This window comes from Papaver somniferum, chromosome 7 (genome assembly GCF_003573695.1).
Source record: "Papaver somniferum cultivar HN1 chromosome 7, ASM357369v1, whole genome shotgun sequence".
Taxonomy (NCBI): domain Eukaryota; kingdom Viridiplantae; phylum Streptophyta; class Magnoliopsida; order Ranunculales; family Papaveraceae; genus Papaver; species Papaver somniferum.
In genome coordinates, this window is record NC_039364.1 from 120,492,243 (window position 1) to 120,513,698 (window position 21,456).

Consider the following 21,456-nt stretch of genomic DNA (forward strand, 5'->3'; position numbering starts at 1 on the left):
CGTGAGGTGTGGGACCGGCCACGGCCAAGACATGGCCGGCTGGTGCTCGGTTCCGCGACACCTTTCCCTAATTTTATTATTTTTGATAAAATCATGTGATTTAAATAATTTCTTTGAAATAAAGGAAATTTGCTCGAACAAGAAGATTTTCATGAGATCGTGAAAATAGTAAAAATATGATAAAATATAAAATTGGGCGCGGGACTAGTCACGACATGACTGGCCGGCTGGTGAGCCTAGTCCCCTGGCGCTTTTGCTTAATATTTTATTATTATTATTTTCCCTTCCTATTTTGCATAGGTTCTTCGTTCGTTCGTACTTTTGAAATGCTCGTTCGTGCATTGAAAATGCTGCTCTGTGCATTATCTTCTAATTATACTTGCATCATTTTTGTCAGGGCTTATTCGATGCTCAGATGCCTGTTTCGTTGAATATTTATTACTAACTTGTGGAATTCTGCTGGGAAGAACCACAGATTGAAGTAACGAAATATAACGAGGAATCGTAGAGTATTGCTGGATATTCAGGCGATTAATTGATGACTCGTAAAATATTGTTTGATATTCAGACGATTGCTCGTAGAATATTACTGGATGTTCAGACGATTTAAGATAATTAATTGTTGGCTCTATACTAGAAGGGATTCCTGTCTAGGAGCATTAATTATCTGAGGGTTGAGCAATATGAACTTGCTGGAGTTTCATATTCCTCTTGAATAGTCGGGGAAAACCTGGTTACATCCCGAAGACGTTGTCGCTCTATACTAGCAGACATGTTGTCTAGGAGCCGCCCAATCTTTCAATTCTATACAGTATGAGATGTGCCGTGGCCTCAGCTGAGAGACTACACATCTTCATCTTCCATGAGAGACTTTCTCAATCAAAGGTGGCATGAGGTTTCATGCATAGAGACATGAGTCTCGATACTCATCCGATTGCCGGATCCGGAGTAATTACTGAAATTGCTCAGTATTCATGAGATGTGTCGTGGCCTCAGCTGAGAGACTACACATCTACATGTACTCTGAGAGACGGCCTTCTCAGTCAGAGATTTTATGGCATGAGCTTTCATGATTTGATGAGAGACATGAGCCTCAATACTCATCCGGTTGCCGAATCTGGAGTATAGTTTTATAATTCTACCCTTTGTCGAAAATCCACCATCTACATTAAGTCCCCTTCTTAGTGAGGAACAGTCATGTTCCTCAATCAGCATTGAATGGTGATTTTCCAGGTACAGACAAAAATAAGTAATTGAACTTGGTCATAAGATAAGATATTACCGGATTTCGACTGAATGAGCAAACCATGGTTTGAGCGGAAACCTCTGTGGCATAATAGAACATCATCCAGTGAACATAAATTGATGTAGAACCGCTGATTCGATGGTGGAACCTTGGTTGGTTTAGGATTCACGGGCCGGGCCCAAAAGGAAATCCTTATGGAATTAGGTTTTGGAAATAAAATTAGGTATAAAAGGGAATTAATCCTTTTTTTTTATCTCTCCCACACGTCCACCTTCTTCATCTCCTTCACGTCCGAGCTCAGCAGGAGCGAAAAAATTCGCCGGGCATCGCCGTCGACGCGTCCGATCATCGCCGGTCAATTTCCGGCCGGCGCCGTCAGGTGCGTTAATTTTTTTTTTTTAAGTTTGCTGATTTCATGAGTGTTCATGCTTCCATCATGTTAAAATTCTATACATGTGTATATGTTGATGTGAGTTTTGTAGAAAAACCCTTGTTTTATCAAACGTATGTTCGTTCGATCGTTAGTTTTGAAAACTAATAAAAATCCCTGATTTATGAGAGATTTTTATATATGTGGACTTAGGTCCAGTGATAAAACTTAGTGTATGAGCTTTCATGTGAACCAAGATTTTACCTTAATAGATGTGAGCTTTCACAAAACCGAAATAAACTCCGTTTTAAAGGATAATGCTCATTCGAGGAAAACATATATATATATTTTTATGTATGTAAATTTATGTCCAGTGAAAACTTTATTTATGAGCTTTCATGAGAATTAGTTTTATCACAATAGGTGTGAGCTTTCACAAAACTAGCATAAACCTTCGTTTTTTAATAAAACGCTAATACGAAGGAAAATATTTTTTTTAATATATATGTAGCCGTGACATATTTTATGTGAAACATGATGACATATTTTATTCACATGGATTTGTTCTTATTAGATAAATTCTGAAAATTTATATGAACAAATTGCATTAATTATTGATTTGTAAAATCAAGACATGGGTTTTGAGTAACCTTCAAACTAGACAACTTATTTATGATGAAGTCATGTCTTATTGTAAATTTCATAGTTCAGTTGTGTGAATGTTCACGTTATGAAAATTATGTATATGATTTTATGAGAAAATCAATTTTGAAGGTTAATAAAGTTTGTTCGTTACTGCAGGTTTCAAGGAACGAACTAATTTCGTGTGTTAACTCTTGTATTGCAATCACTATTGTTAGTGAAATTGAAAGAGGTAAGAGTTCAAGATTTACCATTTGTAGACACCGGCGTTTTAATTTGCATGATTCCATCATCTTATTGAATTCGCGGATGACTGAAACATTGTGTGGATTTCACAGCTTTGCGAGGATGTCTGATTCTCCAGCCATAATGCTTCCAGAGATGAAAGGTGTGCAGATGATGATATCTCCATAGAGGAAACATGCACGGATGAGACTTCCGTTGGTGAGGAAGACGAAACACCTGGAGTCAAGAATGTCCCAAACATAGATGACACATTCTTTGAAGTTCGGAGCCCGAAAATCGTCTCAAGTCCCCGGTATATCGCCTTCTGATCAATCCCAGGACGGTCACTCAAAAGAAATTGGTGACTCCTCGTGCTGCTATTCGGTTCTGTCTTGAACGAGGACTATTCCAGGCTTCAATGATTGAATTCAAGCTTTCTCGACGCCCCTTAGAGAAGTTCTCGGGATGGTCTAGACACATGCTAGGATTTCCTCGTGTTAGAGCTATGCTGGATAGAGCACAAATTACCAGGGCCGTTCAAACATCTGGAGATTTGTATATCTTTCATGACGCACGAGGTATTGTAGCTCTTCTTGCTCGCTGGTGCATCCCAACTCACACGTTTATATGCAGCTGGGGAGAGTTCACTATTACCTTGGAAGATGTAGTTGCTTTATTGCATCTTCCAATTACAGGTAACTTTCCTGAAGAACTTTGGACAGCGGAAGAGAAAGCAGTTTCCAAAACTTTAACAGCTGAGATGGAGAGAATCAACAAGGTTTTTGGTAAAGGTTGTTACGCTCATTGGTTGACACATTGGTGGCCACGAGACGTCCCTCTTGATGAACCCGACGGTATGTTGTCTATTGTTGCTTTCTTGTGCTTATGGCTGTCTAGGGATGTGTTTGAAGATGCTGGTACCTTGTTGAAGCCGTTTGTAATTCCTTTCGCTATTAAGCTGGCTCAAGGTGAACAACTTCCGCTAGGTAGCTTATTCTTGGGCTCTTTATATTCTAACCTGGACTCTTTAGTCGTAGACTCCAGTGTTTCGAACGGCTTCATGAAGATTGAATGCTACGCCAACACGATGTTTCTCCAAGCTCTGATGTGGGAGCGTTTCGGAAACTATGCACCCATTCCCCGTAGTGTCTTACAAAGTCTGAACTCTGCTGATGCTCGACGTATCTTCCATGAGAAAGACAACGCTAGGATTATGCGCTGGTCTACGAAGCAAATTCAGTCCAAGACACGCTTCATTGACGTATTAGATGACGAGTCTGAGTTCAACTTCCGTCCTTGGGTGGTGGTTCCTCCTCACGTTTCTCAATTGACGACTTTCAATGCTGGAGAAAGTAAGTATTTGAAATCTGGTGCTGATTTGAGCGATGGCGAAAGATCTTTCATGCTGAGTTGCACTCCCGGTCATCTAATATCAGCAACGTATGGAGATTTTTCGGTGGAGGAGTATAACATTGACAGAGCCGCCCGTCAGATGGGTATGGACCAATGTGTTCCAACCTTCAGAAGGAGAAGACCATCAGTGGAACAACTTAAGACTTGCTTAGATCACACACATGATGAAGGGAGCCTTATTGGTTCCCTTGTGCTGATCGAACTACGTATGTGACTCCAGGCTACATGGAATTCTGGGATCAGCAGCTTGAGCGTCTTAATGATTATGTGACGTCCGTCCAACCTTTAGTGAAAGATCCTCCTTCTTCTGAGATGAGTGCCTCTCGTCCCAGACTAAGGAATATTTCTGGTGGTGACAAGCGAAAGACATCTCCAGGAGGTTCACCAGTATGTATTCTTTTGCATATTCCTCATACAACTCGTATAATCGTCTTTAATTATCACATCAATTTCTTTTGCAGGAGGGTCGTGCTGTGAGACCTCGAATTGAAGTGAATTTCTCAGAGGCGGAGGCAATTGCCCACGGTGGAGAAGGCAGGAGCAAGAATTGCAAGTTGTTTGCCCAACACCATAAAGTCCCCAGTCGCCTTTTTGGTGAGTTGTTGATATTTTTCCTGTGACTTCTTCCATCCGCATTATCAGGATCTCAAAACCAATATTTGTTATTTGGTCACAGGACTTTGCTCCGTCTAGTATTGACGGTCTTCGATTCTCTGCTGCTGGGCAGACGACTTCTGATTTGAACGTTGAAGAAGAAGTCGCCGTGAGTAATTTCCTTTACCATCAGAGATAAATGTTTCATGTGAAAACGTTAACTACTTGATAATATGTCCAGGAGGATGTCGTCATGGAGATGGAAAGTGCTGATGTTCGTTCTTCCTCTGAGAATATAGACGAAGGCACTTCCAAAGATTCGGAGCCAAATAGAAGTAATGAGCCCCTTGTCGTTAATATGGACAATCATAATTCCTTGAGTACTTAGGAGACCCCCAAAGTGAGTATATACCCTGAATCCTCTTCATATAAGTATTAAAGTGCTAATTTGTGAATGAATGAATGAAAATCCATGTGTATATACGAAAAACTTGGTCCAACTTCGTCGTCAGAAAATTCAGAACCCAGTTTTTTACCAAAAACGCCGTAAAATCTTCATCTGGAGTCGGATTTTCATGATATGCATATGCATATTCAAGCCCGGAAAATTTCCAAGCTTTAGAAAAGAATTTTTAAGTTTTGAGCACGTTTAGGGCCTGAAAAAGACGAAATAGTAAACTTCCAGGAGACTTTCAGAACTTTTTCAGATTGTATGTTGCCCGATGTTTTGATCACACCTCCTAGCTCGTTCGCCCAATTGCCATGAAATTTTGACATGTTGTAGAGGACTTCCATACGAAGAGAATGGTATATAACCCAACTCTAGACTCCACACCAATTGCTCCCAGTTCGTCATTGAACACAGGGCAGTGTAAAATTTCTTCAGCTGAGTTTCTTTGAAAACGTGTTTCATGACTTTGATGCTACTTGTACATCTTAGATGTATGATAAGGAACTTAGATGATGTTAGTTCACTTACTCTCTTAATTTTATGATTGTATTGGATTTCTCCCCTTGAATCATTCTAATCCCATGTAATCTTCGCATTAGGTGCCTAACAACGAAGTTGGGAATCATGAATCCAGTAATGATGGTTTGGGAAATCCAGGAGTTGTTGATGAAATACTTCCATATATGTGCCTCAAGATGATGAAGTCTGGTCGTTGATGCCGTGGAGGTAGAAGAAACTCCAATTGTGCCTCAGACGGTGGAACCCGAACCCGAAATAGCAGAAGCTACTTCCTCTGAAATCGTCTCTATGATTATCGATGCTTCCAGTAGCTGAGAACCAGATGATAGTGCGAGTATCCTACTGCAGGGATTTCCTTTGATCCTCAATTTGGTGAGTTACTCCCATATCACCAGCTTGTTGGAGGATTTAGCGTTCCATCGGATATGCTGCTATGTACAAGGAACTGTGGGAAATGTATGGACACATTGTTGTTACTCAGGATCCAGGACGCAGTTATTTTTGACGAGCAAGTAGTCATCTTGCTGTTAAATGATATCCGGATTACAGCCAGAAATGTTGTTACCCAAGACGTACTCTTTGATTGGGAGTACAACTTGAAGAATGCTGAAGATCTTGGCTTCAATCTGAAGTGGCTCCGTCAAAGACTTGAAGTTATCAGGAAAGCAGTAAAGGGTGATGTTCCCTTCCCTACCAGTGATCGTGTTGAAGAAGATGAATGAAGTTGCCGAACTAACCAGGAAGCTGGAGGCGGAAAAGGCAGCCTTGAAAGTCTTGGAGGAGGCAGAAGAGCAGAAATCTTTCTTTGATGGCTTTCTTTAGTTTCCTTTCCATAATATCAAGAACATTGAACTCTGTGAGGTGAGATTTTATTTGGGTTTTGATTCTTTGATAGGTGTCGAGTCTGTGACTGAGAATTTTCTTTGATTTTGGATTTGATAGAGATTTTCTTTAAGTAAAGTGAATTGAATTTCTGATAAATTGCTGAATTCAAATACTGATTGCAAGTATTGCAAACGTTTTGGAGGGATTGAAATACAATGAAAGAAAATCCTAAATGCCAAATCCAGACCATGAGTGCTCAAACGCCCAGTACCTCAAATGCCTAATAATTTCAGATAAACGCCTTAAGCCAATTCTCGTGAATTACTGGCAGGGTTCTACCATCTTGTTGATCAATTTGTAGTATCCTCCAGTTATGGACTTAGCAACCATAAATGGTCCTTCCCAATTGGAGCTCCTTGCAGAGTGGAGATCTCGTTTAGCCGCCTTGAAAACCAAATCCCCTTCCTTGAATTTGTTTGGTTTAGTAGTTCGCGCCTTGAATATCTTTTTGATTCCATGGTTGTGGCACGTATGGACATTCATGTAGAGGAAGTACCCAGCATACTGTCTGTCGTGCTTAGCCAGGTCCTCAGCAATAAACCTCTTGATAGAATGACCGACTTGGAGAAGCTCTGAACCCAACCATTGGGTATAATATTGGCGAGGTGAAGTTATCCATTCATAACTTTTGGTAATTGCTAAATCGTTTGTAGGGAGAAGTCCTTGAATCAAAGTATCATATTTGAACATTGGTAATATTGGAGCATGAAGAGGAATAAGACTTGCCTGAGCTCGAAACCTTTGACAAAGGTATGTGGATTTTCCCCAGGTTCTTGCGTAAGTCCCATCAAGGTTTTTACTTCCTCCAGATGCTCAAACGGTGGGGCGTCCTCTACTTCTTCTTCTGACTTGGAGTCTTTGTCGGCGACAGAGTGTGTTGAAAGCTTTGAAGTTACCCTTCCAGCATGAATCCAAGTTCTTCCAAGGATCATGTCATATCCAGGATCTTCTCGAATTATGTAAAACTTGGTCTCAGTGCAGACCAAATTCTCCGTGACTTTGAGAATGATGAAGCCGTATGCATCTCTGGAGATTCCTTCGTGGTCCTGATTGCTATGGGAGCATGAGTAGCCTCTTGTCGAGTAATGCCAGCAGCTCTGAGAGTTTTCAAAGGGATGATGTTGACGGCGGTGCCGACATCAACAAATGCTCTTTTGAATTCATTTCCTTTAATATGCACGGTGGTGAGCAGTCCCCAGTCATACATTTCTTTGTCGGTGGCTGATGGTTCAGGAGGTACTTCTGGAATCAGTAGGCGTTTCCCAGACACTATGTGGTTCAAAGCTGTGAACATGTCCCTCTTTGTGCTTTTGATAGATAGAGCAATTCGCACATGCTCTATCAATGACTGAACTGCTTCCTTGACTGGTGCTTCAGAAATAGAGAAAGTCCTGACAGGAAGAGGATCTTGTGTACTCCTTCGGCTCCAAGGTTAAGTTCTCCTGACTCAACCTTTTCTCTGAATATGCGTTTCAAAACTTTGCAGCTACTTGTGGGGTGATTGACGAACCTGTGGAATCGGCAGTAACGAGGATTTTCCATGTCTTCCTCAGTTGGGTCTCTCCTGACGTATGGCAATTTGATTGCACCATCTTGGATCCAGGCGTCTAATAGTTCGAGCACTTCTCCAATGGGGAGAGGAAAATCAGGTGCATCATCAGGAGCATCTGTGCGTTGGCCAGCCTGTGTCTCTGGTTTGTCCTTCTTTTGCGTCTTTGGAGGAGCTGCAGCATGCTTGTTCGGGGATTCAGCCTTGCGCTTGCTCCCTTCTGCAACAGTTTGTAGAGGACTGCAGGTTGTACTGCTTGTTGATCAGGCGTCTGCTTCCTCGAGTGTCACGTGATTCCTCAGTCTTTGTGGACTTTGCTCTTTCTAACAGAGGTGCAGTGGTTGCTGATCTCTCGCGGCTTCGTGAAGTTCTGAGAAAGTCTGGAATCGAAGATTCTCCAGTAGAGCTCTGTAGACCGGGAGCATGCCGTTGATACACAAATCTACCAGCTGCTGCTCTGTGACATTTGGGTCATGACAGTCCAGGGCCTGGACTCTGAATCTTTTCACGTAATCATTGGGATTCTCACTGACCCTCTGGAACATTCTTCCAAGATCAGAGAGAGTGACTTGCTCTGACACGAAAAAGTACTTCCTGTAGAAGGCGTTGATCATTTCTCCCCAATTGTTGATAGTCCCGGTGCGATGTTGTTGTACCAGGTGTATGCTCTGCCTTTCAAGGATTTTGAAAACCTTTGAGACGAACAACATGGTTATGTTCATGCTCTCCCAAGGCTTCGAAAACGAGAGACATGTTCTCGAGCATTGCCAGTTCCGTCATACAGAGTGAAAGTTGGAGAAATGTAACCTTTTGGAAGGGGAATCCTCTGCGTAGCGGCAGGATAAGGAGGTTGGTGACGATGGACATGTGATGTCTTGTCTTTTCCACGGTTCTCCAGAAGGCGCTCCACGTCTTCCCGAGTAATGAAATTTGATGGTTCCTTTGCTGATGAATCTGCAGCTTTGCCAGTTTCATCATCATCCACTGTATGGATTGGGATTACTTCAGGATCAGCAACATCTGAGGATTTCTCCTTCTCTTTTCCCTTTTCTTGAGTCTTCTCTGTCATCTTATCAGTAAGAGTTTTGAGATAATTACACAGCTCCTTCTGTGTAGCAGCCATGTCGTCTGATTCTTTGCGAGAGTCTCCTGCACTTTGATAAGATCAGCAATGGTAGGTGGTGGATTTCCTCTGACTTCTTCAGGGTGTCGACCGAACAGGGGATGACCTTCAGCGTGAGGAGGAGTAATGTCACCACCGTCAGTGTTGGAGGCCGGAATCGTTTCCGGGATATTCTGATTGTCATTGTTGTTGTTGCTAGTACTAGCGTCGTTTGTGTTGGAACCTGTAACTAACCCAGACCTAAGACCAGCCATCTTGTGAAATCGTGAGATTGCAAACGAGAGATTAATCTCCCACTGTGGTCGCCAATCTGTGAGTGGGGGAAGACGATTTGCTGGTTTTTACGTAATTGAAGAGTCGACCGTGTGGAGACTCCTTGAACCGAACGAAATGTTGAACCTCACACAGATGCACTGCAAGAAGGGAGTACTTTAAGTTCGAGAGATCAATCTGTAAGACCCCGGCCTAAACCAAGAACAATGGCCGTTCCAGAGTCAATTCGGTCACGAGAGAGGATGGGTTTGTCTGTAGGAGGGAAGCTGAGAAATGCGTGATCTGAGATTGTAGGTGTGTTGTGAATTCAACGTGAAAATGCTCTGAATGATTGAATTTTGCTCAATTGAGAGTAATTTCTGCGAGTTCGTGTAGACGCAAGATTGTCTGTATGGAAATTGATGAGAAATTGCTCGCCTTGGCGAATGTTGTTCGAGTGTTCGAAAACTTATGTCTTTTCAATCAGGATTCAGGGACATTTTATAATGTCGGAGTTGAAAACACCATGATCCCATGGAGTGTGACAGTTGCTGGAATCAGAGAATGGGAAATGGGGAAATCATGTTAAAACCAATTACTCATCGTGGAGACTTGGTTAACTTTCCACCCACTACTTTGCTGACTCTTCCAACTGATTGCACGACTTGCTCACATTCTCATCGTGGGTGAACACACGTGCCGTAGACCGCCAGACCAAAACCCTAGTTAATATCCCCCCATGTGACACGATTGAAATCTCGTGATTTGGAGTCAGTTGCTGACTTTATGGGACGATGAGTCCATGTAGCTGAGTTGAACATGTGTAGTAAATGTTTCGAAACTCATGAATTTAATGTGTCTGCTGAGACGAGGTATCATCATAACCTAAGACGAGCAAAACTGTGTTGCTAAATTGTTGAATAGATAGTTGAACCAATATTCTGTTTGAGCAAATATTGCTAGTCGAGCGAATATTGCTAATTGAGTAAATATTGCCGGTTCGAGCGAATATTGCTAGTTCGAGCAAATATTGCTAGTTTGAACAAATATTGTTCTTTTAATGAATTATTGGTAGCTGGACCAAGTAAAATATTAATTTAAGTTACTGACTGCTGGGTCGAGCAAAATAAATACGAATGTTAATCATGGAATCAACATAAAATTATCAGATTGTTCGAATCTGCTCAGAATTACGTTTCTGCAGAGCTCTGGATTCAAAACCCTAATTTTACCGAGATAATGATTTATTGAAAATCACATAAGACCGGCTACATGGGATGACGGGTTCATCATATAACGCCCAAATGCTCGAATGAGCAAAAATACCAAAGTCTCTTGAGGACCAGTCGGTGAAAGAATGATTAAATGTTGATTTAATCATTTACTGAAATAATGCTCGTGTAAGCCACAAATCATAAAACCTGATGTAGAAAATATGAGGGACCGACCAAGAGGTCATGAGGCCGGCTCTTGGTGGTCGTGGGACCAGTAGATGGTCGTTTGAGTGAACTTCCAATTGTTTGGAAAGAGTTCAAACCTAATATGAGCAACTGAGCAAATTAGGTTAAAATCATTAAAACATGCGGGACCAGCTGTTTGCAAGCCTCAGGTTCACCCTTGGTCGGTCAAGGGGATGTGACCGTGTCACCATGATGTCCGTACTTCAGTCCTGAGAATTTTGATATTTTCTGGTGCACGTTTGAGCAACATTTGGAAAAAATATGCAAAATCCATGGTTTTGCTGAAACCGGCAAAAATACATGAGATGATGAAAATAATAAATAAAACAAGGAATTACAAGGTGTGGGACCGGACACGACTAGGGCATAGCCGGCCGGCTGACATGCGGTCCCACATGCTTTTCCCAGTTTTATGTGATTTTATGTATTTTTCTCTGATTTAAGGGAAATTCCATGAAACTGGAGAGTTTGGCGAAATTAGGGAACTTCCATAAGATGAGAGACATAAATTAAAATATAAAATAGGGAATGGGAGTGTGGGACCGGCATTGGCCGTGGCATGGCCGACCAGCCAACGGGCGCGGGTCCTAAGGCACTCTTCCCAATTTTATGTAATTTTGATGATTTTAGATAATTTTCATAAAATCAAAAGGATTTGTTGAAAATCAAGATATTTTGTTGAAATCAGGGAGTTTTCATGAAATCAGGAAACAAAACACTAAATAATAATAAATAATGGGCTTGTGGGACCGGTTAGAACCCGGTCTCACAATTTTTCCTAATTTTTTAATATTTTCCATGATTTTAGAGAAAATACATTAAATTAGGTAATTTTAGAGAAAATTCATAAAATCAAGGAATTTTCATAATTTGAGAAGAAATAATAAAATAATGGGACATGAGGTGTGGGACCGGCCACGACCAAGGCATGACCGGCCGGCCGGCGTTCCCGCGACACCTTTCCCTAATTTTATTATTTTTGATAAAATCATGTGATTTAGATAAAAATACGTGAAATTAGGTAATTTTCATGATTTTAAGGAAAATTCATAAAATCAAGGAATTTTCATAATTTGAGAAGAAATAATAAAATAATGGGACGTGAGGTGTGGGACCGGCCACGACCAAGACATGGTCGGCTGGTGCTCGGTCCCGCGACACCTTTCCCTAATTTTTATATTTTTTATAAAATCATGTGATTTAGATAATTTCTTTGAAGTAAAGGAAATTTGCTCGAACAAGAGGATTTTCATGAGATCGTGAAAATATTAAAAATATGATAAAATATAAAATTGGGCGCGGGACTAGTCACGACATGACTGGCCTGCTGGTAAGCCTAGTCCCCTGGCGCTTTTGCTTAATATTTTATTATTATTATTTTCCCTTCCTATTTTGCATAGGTTCCTCGTTCATTCGTATTTTTGAAATGCTCGTTCGTGCATTCAAATGCAGGTCTGTGCATTATCTGCTAATTACACTTGCACCATTTTTTCCAGGGCTTATTTTATGCTCAGATGCCTGTTTCGTTGAATATTTATTACTAACCTGTGAATTCTGCTGGGAAGAACCACAAATTGAAGTCACGAAATATAACGAGGAATCGTAGAGTATTGCTGGATATTCAGGCGATTAATTGACGACTCGTAGAATATTGCTGGATATTCAGACGATGGCTCGTAGAATATTGTTGGATATTCAGACGATTTAAGATAATTAATTGTTGGCTATATACTAGAAGGGCTTCCTGTCTAGGAGCATTAATTATCTGAGGGTTAAGAAATATGAACTTGCCGGAGTGTCATATTCCTCTTACATAGTCGGGGAAAACCTGGTTACATCCCGAAGACGTTGTCGCTCTATACTAGCAGACATGCTGTCTAGGAGCCGCCCAATCTTTTGATTCTATACAGTATGAGATGTGTCGTGGCCTCAACTGAAATACTACACATCTTCATCTTCCCTGAGAGACTTTCTCCATCAGAGGTGGCATGAGCTTTCATGCATAGAGACATGAGTCTCGATACTCATCCGATTGTCGGATCCAGAGTAATTACTGAAATTGCTCAGTATTCATGAGATGTGCCGTGGCCTCAGCTGAGAGACTACACATCTACATGTACTCTGAGAACCGGCCTTCTCAGTCAGAAATTTTATGGCATGAGCTTTCATGCTTTGATGAGAGATATGAGCCTCAATACTCATCCGGTTGCCGAATCTGGAGTATAGTTTTACAATTCTACCCTTTGTCGAAAATCCACCATCTACAACGGTTAAAAGATATTAGCTTGAATCTAATCAGGTTTTCATCTAACAGTGAATATTGAATGCTTTGTTATTAAGCTAACATTGATTTCAAACCCTGATTTGAAAGACTATATAAAGGAGAACTCTAGCAACTGGGAAACCTAATCCCTGCACCTCCTGTGTGATACTAGTTGTATAAGCTAGAGTCCATTCTCCTTTAACCTTAGGTTTCTCGAGACTTTGTAGGTTAACGACTTGAAGACTTCATTGGGATTGTGAAACCAGACCGATACTACTTTCTTATAGTTGTGTGATCCGATCTTTTTGTTTCTATCGTATTGAGTACAATCGTAGCTATTGGCTTGAGATTGATATCTCCGATAGGCAAGATATAAAAGTAATCACAAACATCTTCGTCTCATCGTTTGTGATTCCACAATCTCTTCTCTCACCGTGTCGATTAAGATTATTGTGAGGTGATTGATAATACTAGGCCGTTCTTCGGGAATATAAGTCCGTGTTATCCCCACACCTCCTGTGTATTGGAGTTAGTCCATACAGATTGCTAATCAAAATATTGGGTGTGGTTGTTGTACCCCCGCTTTTTCAAACCTAATCCCCACACCTCCTGTGTGATATTAGTTGCGACTAGAGTCGATTTTCCTTTATCCTTAGGTTTTTCCAAAACCCTGTAGGTTAACGATGTGAAGACTTTATTGGGATTGTGAAGCCATACCCAATTATTTTCTTTGTAGTTGCGTGTTCTGATCTTGCTGTTTTCTATCGTGATCGGGTATTATCTTCTCTAAGATTTTCTCGAGATTTAATCTCCGATAGGCAAGATAAAATGTATTCACAAACATCTTCGTCTCATCGTTTGTGATTCCACAATATCTTGTTTCGCTACCATACTATTAGAATTATTTTGAGGTGATTGATATTACTAGGCCGTTCTTCGGGAATATAAGTCCGGTGGTTCTTATTCACCTTGATTTATCAAAAGACGAAACAAAACTCATAGGTATATCTGTGGGAGACAGATTTATCTATTCAATAGAGTTTTATGTGTGAGACAGAGTGGTCTATCAAGTCTTCGACTTTGGGTCGTAGCAACTCTTAGTTGTGGGTGAGATCACCTAACAGAATCAAGTGCGTAGAGTCCTGCTGGGATTTAGAGGCGTAAGGAACGCGACTGTACCTTGGGCAGTGTGATATTGGTTAGGGCTCAACTAAATTCCAGTGCGAAGTTAACTTGGAGTAGGCTAGTGGCTATAGCGGCTTAATACAGTGTGGTGTTCAAATCTGGACTAGGTCCCGGGGTTTTTCTGTATTTGCGGTTTTCTCGTTAACAAAATTTCTGGTGTCTGTGTTATTTCTTTTCCACATTATATTTGTTTATATAATTGATTGACACTTGGATATTGGTTTTTGATACCGTCCAAGTTATTACTTATATTTAACCGGGCTCGACAAATTCGATATAACTCCTGGAAATACTTTTCTTAAGATTGAGTCTGACTGTCTAGTTGATTCTCTTGTAAGTATATTGGAGTTAGTCCATACATATTGCTAAGCGAAATATTGGGTGTGGTTGTTAGACCCCCCCCCCCCCCTTTTCAGTGGTGTAGGATCAGAATCTCGCAGCAATAATGCCTCAGCGAAATTATTAACAACACAACACGACAATGTCGCAGAACAGCTTCAGAAACGACATAATAACGACGTCAGCTAAATCATGAGAAAAATGTGATGGTCCTGCGAAAATTAGGGAGTTTGCGAGATTAACATTTGTAAGGTTGCTAGAATGTCGCAAACCATATCCGAAAATAAAGGACAGATTAGCTGTCATCCACTATGTATTTCCCTATAAATAATCATTCAGTTGGAAAGAAAAAGAGAGAGATCTTTTTTGAGTGAGAAGCAAGTAAATAGGAGAGAGAAAATTTAGAGCAGTGGTTATTCTTGATTCCTTTATCTTTTGTTGTAAGATTGTTCAAAGATTCATCAATAAAATTAAGATTGTTAATCCAAAAATGAGTTGAATGTTAATGAAATCTTGTGATGGGTGTAGTGTTGGATTTCCTGCAACTACATAATGGCGCTAGAAACAGGGACTGAAGATTGAAAGTTGAAGATTGTTGTTGAGATTGTTCAAATCAAGAAAGTGATTAAACAAATCAGTGAACCAGTTAAAAAAAATGATTAGAGTCAATGAAGATGACAAAAGATTGGAGTGTAATATGATAAGAAAAAAAACAATGGTTAATGAATTCCATGAAAACATCAAAGGAAGGATACATAAACGAGATTTTGAAGGAAAGAAGGTTATGGCGGTGGAAAAAACATCACCTTTAAAAGATTGGGAAAAGAAAAAAATCACATTCATGGCAGCATAAATACCAAAAGAAAATTTGAGCCACACATCTCCATTGGTTATTACAATACCTATTACACGAAAAGAGAATGGGACAACAACAAAATACATGGAAGAATGGATATTGAACAGAACTTTAGTCGATACAGGAAGTTCAGTGGATATAATATTCTATCATGCGTTCAAAGGAATGGGATTCAAAGATGAAGAAATGTCTTGTTCAACATATCTTGTTCATGGCTTTGGAAAATCCACAACAAAACCTAAAGGAGAAATAGTGGTGCGAATTCCACTAGGAGAGATCGAAACACAAGTGACACTATGCGTAGTGGATATGGAATCACCATATAACATGCTGTTGGGGAGGCCATGGATACACACAATTAAAGTTGTAGCATCAACGTTGCATCAATGCATCAGGTTCCCCATGCCAAATGGAGTAGGTGAAATTAGAGGAGATATTGACAATGCGAAATTATGTTATCAAATTGAAGTAAAGCATTATGAAGGACGAGCAAAAAAACGACAATTTCGCAGAAAAATAGCAAAGGAGGCAAAGAAAGAAGAAGAATTTAAAGTGTACATGATAAGAGCAAAAGAAGGTAAAGGAATTCGGAGGAAGGATATGGACCTGCGATTTCGTCGCACGACGACAATGTCATGGGGATTTATTTTCGCAAGAAAATTTAGGCCTATTATATTGTCGCAACAATCCTGAAGAGGCAATAATACAAAAGAAAAAAGTTAAGGCAAGATCAACGGGTTTTTGCATGAAAATGCAAGGACGTCCTGCGATTTTTTCGCAATAATAAGAGGTGGCATAATAAGACCTTTAATTAGGAAGGCAAAATAAGACCACATGACAAAAAAAATATTTATAAGTATTCATAACAGATCATTTATCGCAAGAAAGATAATGAGAGGCAAGTATGGGAATCAGTAAACAAGAGGCATTATCTTTCTCGCCAGCAAAATATTAAAAGAGAAAATTAATTCCAAAGTTGGTTGAAGAATATTATTCGCAAGAAATAATAAAGATGAAACAATTCAAGAAGATAGAACTAGATAAGAAACTCTTCGCCAATGTTCTCATTATCGCCAGCCATTTCTTCATTTCGATTCTGATCTTCACCAACAATAATTTCTTTGAGAGGAACTTCTTTTTCGCCGCCATCTTGATTATCGCCAGCAATTACTTATTTAGAAGGGATTTCTTTTTGACTTACATCTTGATTATCACCAGCAGTTGCTTCCTTAGAAGGGTTCTCTTCTTCATCTTCCAAAGGATTACTCTCTCCACCACTTTCATAATCATAATCACTGTCAGCAGGACGAGGAATTTCATCATCATCTACTTCCAAAGGTTCTATTGATGTAGGAGGAAGAGATTTGGACAATAAAATATCATTCACAAGAACTTCAGCCTGGAGATGAACTTGACGAAGAAGTGCTCTCTGATGATTCCTATCTTGAATATCCTTAAAGTAAGCAAGATAATCAAGTCTTCTTTCTGCTCGGTCGCGACAACCAGTAAGGACAGAGACGAGTAGTGCATTTTCTTTGCGAATTTTGGCATATTTAGCCTCCAAAACAGAAATGGAGGAATGAAGATTTTTCTTAGACTCTGCGAAAAGTAGAATACGAAATTTCAGTAAGATGAAGAACTCAAAAAGATATGACAAAGAAAAGATAGTTAAGGTAGTCAAACTATTATGACTACCTTCCTTTTGCGAAATAAGGTGTTGAATCAAGGTCAGACAACTATTCTCCCAACGGTTCATCGCATCATAAAATTTATCTCCAACTAAACCTTTAAGTCGAGATTGAAGATTTTTCTCTTTATAAATAAGAAAGGCATTTTTCTTCGCAAGTGAAGAATACGATTCTTCTAATTTGGAATATTGTTCTTTAAGTTGGTTCGCCTTTACACTTATATCTATTCTACCTTGAATGAGTGTATCTCTTTTAGCGATAGATGACTTTGTTACTTCCTTAAGTTCATTTATTAAGGAGCGAAGAGATTGTTCTTGGTCATCACATACTTTCTGAAGTATGCTAAGTTGTTGCGAAGATATCGCCATCTTGTTTAAATAAGTTCACTTCTCTTGAGATAGAATTTTATTCTCATCTGATAAAGTTTCCATCCCTAGATTAGCTTTAGTTAAAGAATAAGAGAGGCGAGATATTTCATTACTTAATAAATTTTGCTTCTGAACTAATTGGGTATTTTCATTGGTAAGATTATTTATATGATCAACATAATATGAATAGAGGTTATCTAATTGGTTATATTGATCCGTCAAAATCTCCTTATCAACACGGGCTTCTTCAACAGCAGATTCAAATTGATATCTCTCCATTATTCGTTTCTGGTTTAAGGCTTAACATGCGAAAAAAGGATTTCAAGGATAATTAAATATGGAAAGGATAAAATCATCAGAAAGGCAAATTGAAGACACAAGTAAGGAAATCATACCTCTCAGTTCATCATTCTTCTTGCGAAGATTGTCGCGATCCAGTGAAACATTTTGGAGCTTTTGATTTTCGAGACGAAGAGCATTACACTCTAAAGTCATCATTTGGAGATTCTTATTCAAGGTTTAAATCTCTTTTTCAAAAGCTATTTGCGAAGCAGCTCTGTCAGAGCCAAAATAGTTACTCAGAATTTCGCAAACACCAGGCTTGACAGGATCAATGGGAGACTTCTTAACATCATCCAGAACCTCAGACAAAACTTTGAAAGCAATATTTAAAGGAAGAGGCTCAGGCAGAGAACTGACAATGATAGAAGATTGGGAAACATTATCAATAAAAGGAGAAGAAGTTTCATTCACAGAAGGATTAATAAAGGGGGTTTCAATCATTGAAAGGTCAGTTGAACGGATGAAATCTGAGGCAACCTTTTCGCGAATTGGAGATAATGGTTTAACTTGTGAAGATGTCACAGGAGATTTTGAAGGGATAAGTAAGTGAAATGGAACAGAGGTTTCAACGGTTTTGAGGTGGCGAGATTTCTTGAGAGGTTTGTTGGCATCCTTATCACCCTGCGAATCACAATCCGGATAAGAAACAGAGGCAACAATATTGTTATTAGAAAAGAATAATATTTCTTACCACCTTCTGATCCGCAGACTTTGTTTTGTTTACAACAACCTTATGCTGCGATTTTGAAATATTAGGGTTCTGAACCGTAAATTTGGTGTTGGAGGCGTTTTTGCTGAAATAACAATAGTATGGGAATCACATAAACAACATCAAATAAGGCAGTAAACAAGATCAATTTCAGCAAAACCCATAAAAAAAAAAAACTAACCTCGATGAATCCATGGAAAACACCAGCAGGAAGATTAAGTCGTAAAAATTAAAAAAGAAGAAAATTATGAATGATGAAGATCTACAGAGGGAACAGTATGGAGATGAAGAAGAAATTAAAAAGATTGAAAGAAGAAAAAGTTGCAATGGCGGAATTTGCAGAAGAACGATGAAGTTGCAGAGAAAATAAAAAGAGAGTAAAAAGAGAGAAAAGAGAGAGTAAGAAAGAGTATATATAGAGGAAATTTTTTCTCGAGAAGATAAACACAATTAATGCGAAAAGACGTGAGCGGTTAAAAAGCAGCAGTTACAAAAGACGTGTCAAGAAACAGATGGGAGAAAGGATACATGTGATAAATGCAGAATATGAAATAATGGATAACTGCGGCATTTCTCACATCATTCTCTACTTCGCAGAGAAGATATGAGAAGAGGCAAGATGTAGGATCAGAATCTCGCAGCAATAATGCCTCAACAAAATTATTAACAACACAACACGACAATTTCGCAGAACAGCTTCAGAAACGACATAATAAACGAAGTCAGCTAAATCATGAGAAAAATGTGACGATCCTGCAAAAATTAGGGAGTTTGCGAGATTAACATTTGTAAGGTTGCGAGAATGTCGCAAACCAAATCCGAAAATAAAGGACAGATTAGCTGTCATCCACTATGTATTTCCCTATAAATAGTCATTCAGTTGGAAAGAAAAAGAGAGAGATCTTTTTTGAGTGAGAAGCAAGTAAATAGGAGAGAGAAAATTTAGAGCAGTGGTTATTCTTGATTCCTTTATCTTTTCTTGTAAGATTGTTCAAAGATTCATCAATAAAATTAAGATTGTTAATCCAAAAATGAGTTGAATGTTAATGAAATCTTGTGAGGGGTGTAGTGTAGGATTTCTTGCAACTACAAGTTGGACCCCCATTTTTTCAGAAAACATCACAGTATGCGTACCTAGTGTACAAACTGTGTTGGTATGATTCAGGTCCGGAAACCAAGTTTGCATACCAGTATGCGAGCGGTTTTAACTGTTAAAGTCCGGGAACCAAGTTTTCACACCAGTATGCGAACGGTTCTACCTGAGTTAGGTCCGGGACGACAATTTGCGTACCCATTTGCAAACTTAGTGGTTAAAGTTATAAAATCGGTTTAGTATGTTTACATACTCATGAACAAATACGTTTATGAAATAAGGAATGCAATCTTTGCAAACCGTGTCTTAATGTTTATGAACTGATTCTTGTACTTTGTACATTACGAATCAATCCAATTTTGCTTCAATTGGATCATATATATTTCTATGTGATTGTCAACAATTGAACAACTCTATGAAACCCAATTAGATTCATTAGATTATCTTTCATGAGTGATTGATGATCATAGTTGATGTAGATGTGTTAGATGAATGTGGTTAAGACAAAAGTGTTCATATGGATAACTTTGGTTAACTATTATTGAGCCAACTCAATATACACGTTTAGGTACGGTTTCCCATATCTAAATGGAATTATATTTCATTTGTGTGTGACAAGCTAAGACCATCTAACGATGGAGAGATATTCCTTTTGTTTCAAGCAGACTTAGCTTATATCTTAAATCAGATTTTCATCTAACGGTGAATATGGAATGCTTTGTTTCTAAGATAACTTAGCAAACCCTGATTTGAAAGGATATATAAAGGAGTACTTTAGAAACTGGGAAACTTAATCCCCACACCTCATGTATGATACTAGTTGCGACTAGAGTCGATTCTCCTTTAACCTAGGTTTTTCCCAAAGCCATTATAGGTTAACGACTTAAAGACTTTATTGGGATTCTGAATCCATATCCAACTATTTTCTCTGTAGTTGCGTATTCTGATCTTACTTGTTCTATCGTGTTGAGTACTATCTTCTTTAAGATTTGCTCGCGATTTATCTTCGATGGGTAAGACATAAAAAGTAATCACAAAGCTCTTCGTCTCATTCTTTGTGATTCCACAATAACTTGTTCTACTACCATAAAGTTAAGTTATTGTGCGGTGATTGATATTTCTAGTCTGTTCTTCAGGAATATAAGACTGAATTACCAATTGGTTCCTGTACACCTTGATTTATCATAAGACGGAACAAAACTTCATAGGTATTTCGGTGGGAGACAGATTTATCTATCAGAATAGACATTTCTGTGGGAGACATATTTGTTTAAAAGTCTTAGACTTTGGGTCGTAGAAACTCTTAGTTGTGGGTGAGATCAACTAAGGGAATCAAGAGCGTAGAGTCCTGCTGGGATTCAGAGGCGTAAGGAACGTGACTGTACCTTGATCAGTGTGAGATTGGTTAGGGCTCAACTACATTCCAGTCTGAAGTTAATTTGTAGTAGGCTAGTGTCTGTAGTGGCTTAATACTGTGTGGCGTTCAAAATTGGACTAAATCCCGGGTTTTTTTTTGTATTTGCGGTTTTCTCGTTAACAAAATTTTTGGTGTCTGTGTTATTTTTTTCCGCATTATATTTTTAATATAATTGAAATATCACAGGTTGTGCGTAGTTCAATCAATTCGTGAATCCAATCTTTGGTTGTTGATAGAAATTGATTGACACTTGAACATTGGTTTTTGATTCCGTTCAAGTTATTTCTCATATCAATCGGACTCACAGATTTTTATCCGTTCGATTCCAGATTGTATTAAGAAATAGAGATACAACTCCTGGATATATTTCCTTGATTGAGTCTGACTGTCTACTTGATTCTCACAGAATTATATTTGAGTAAGTCCATACAGATTTTCGAACGAAATATTGGGTGTGGTTGTTAGAC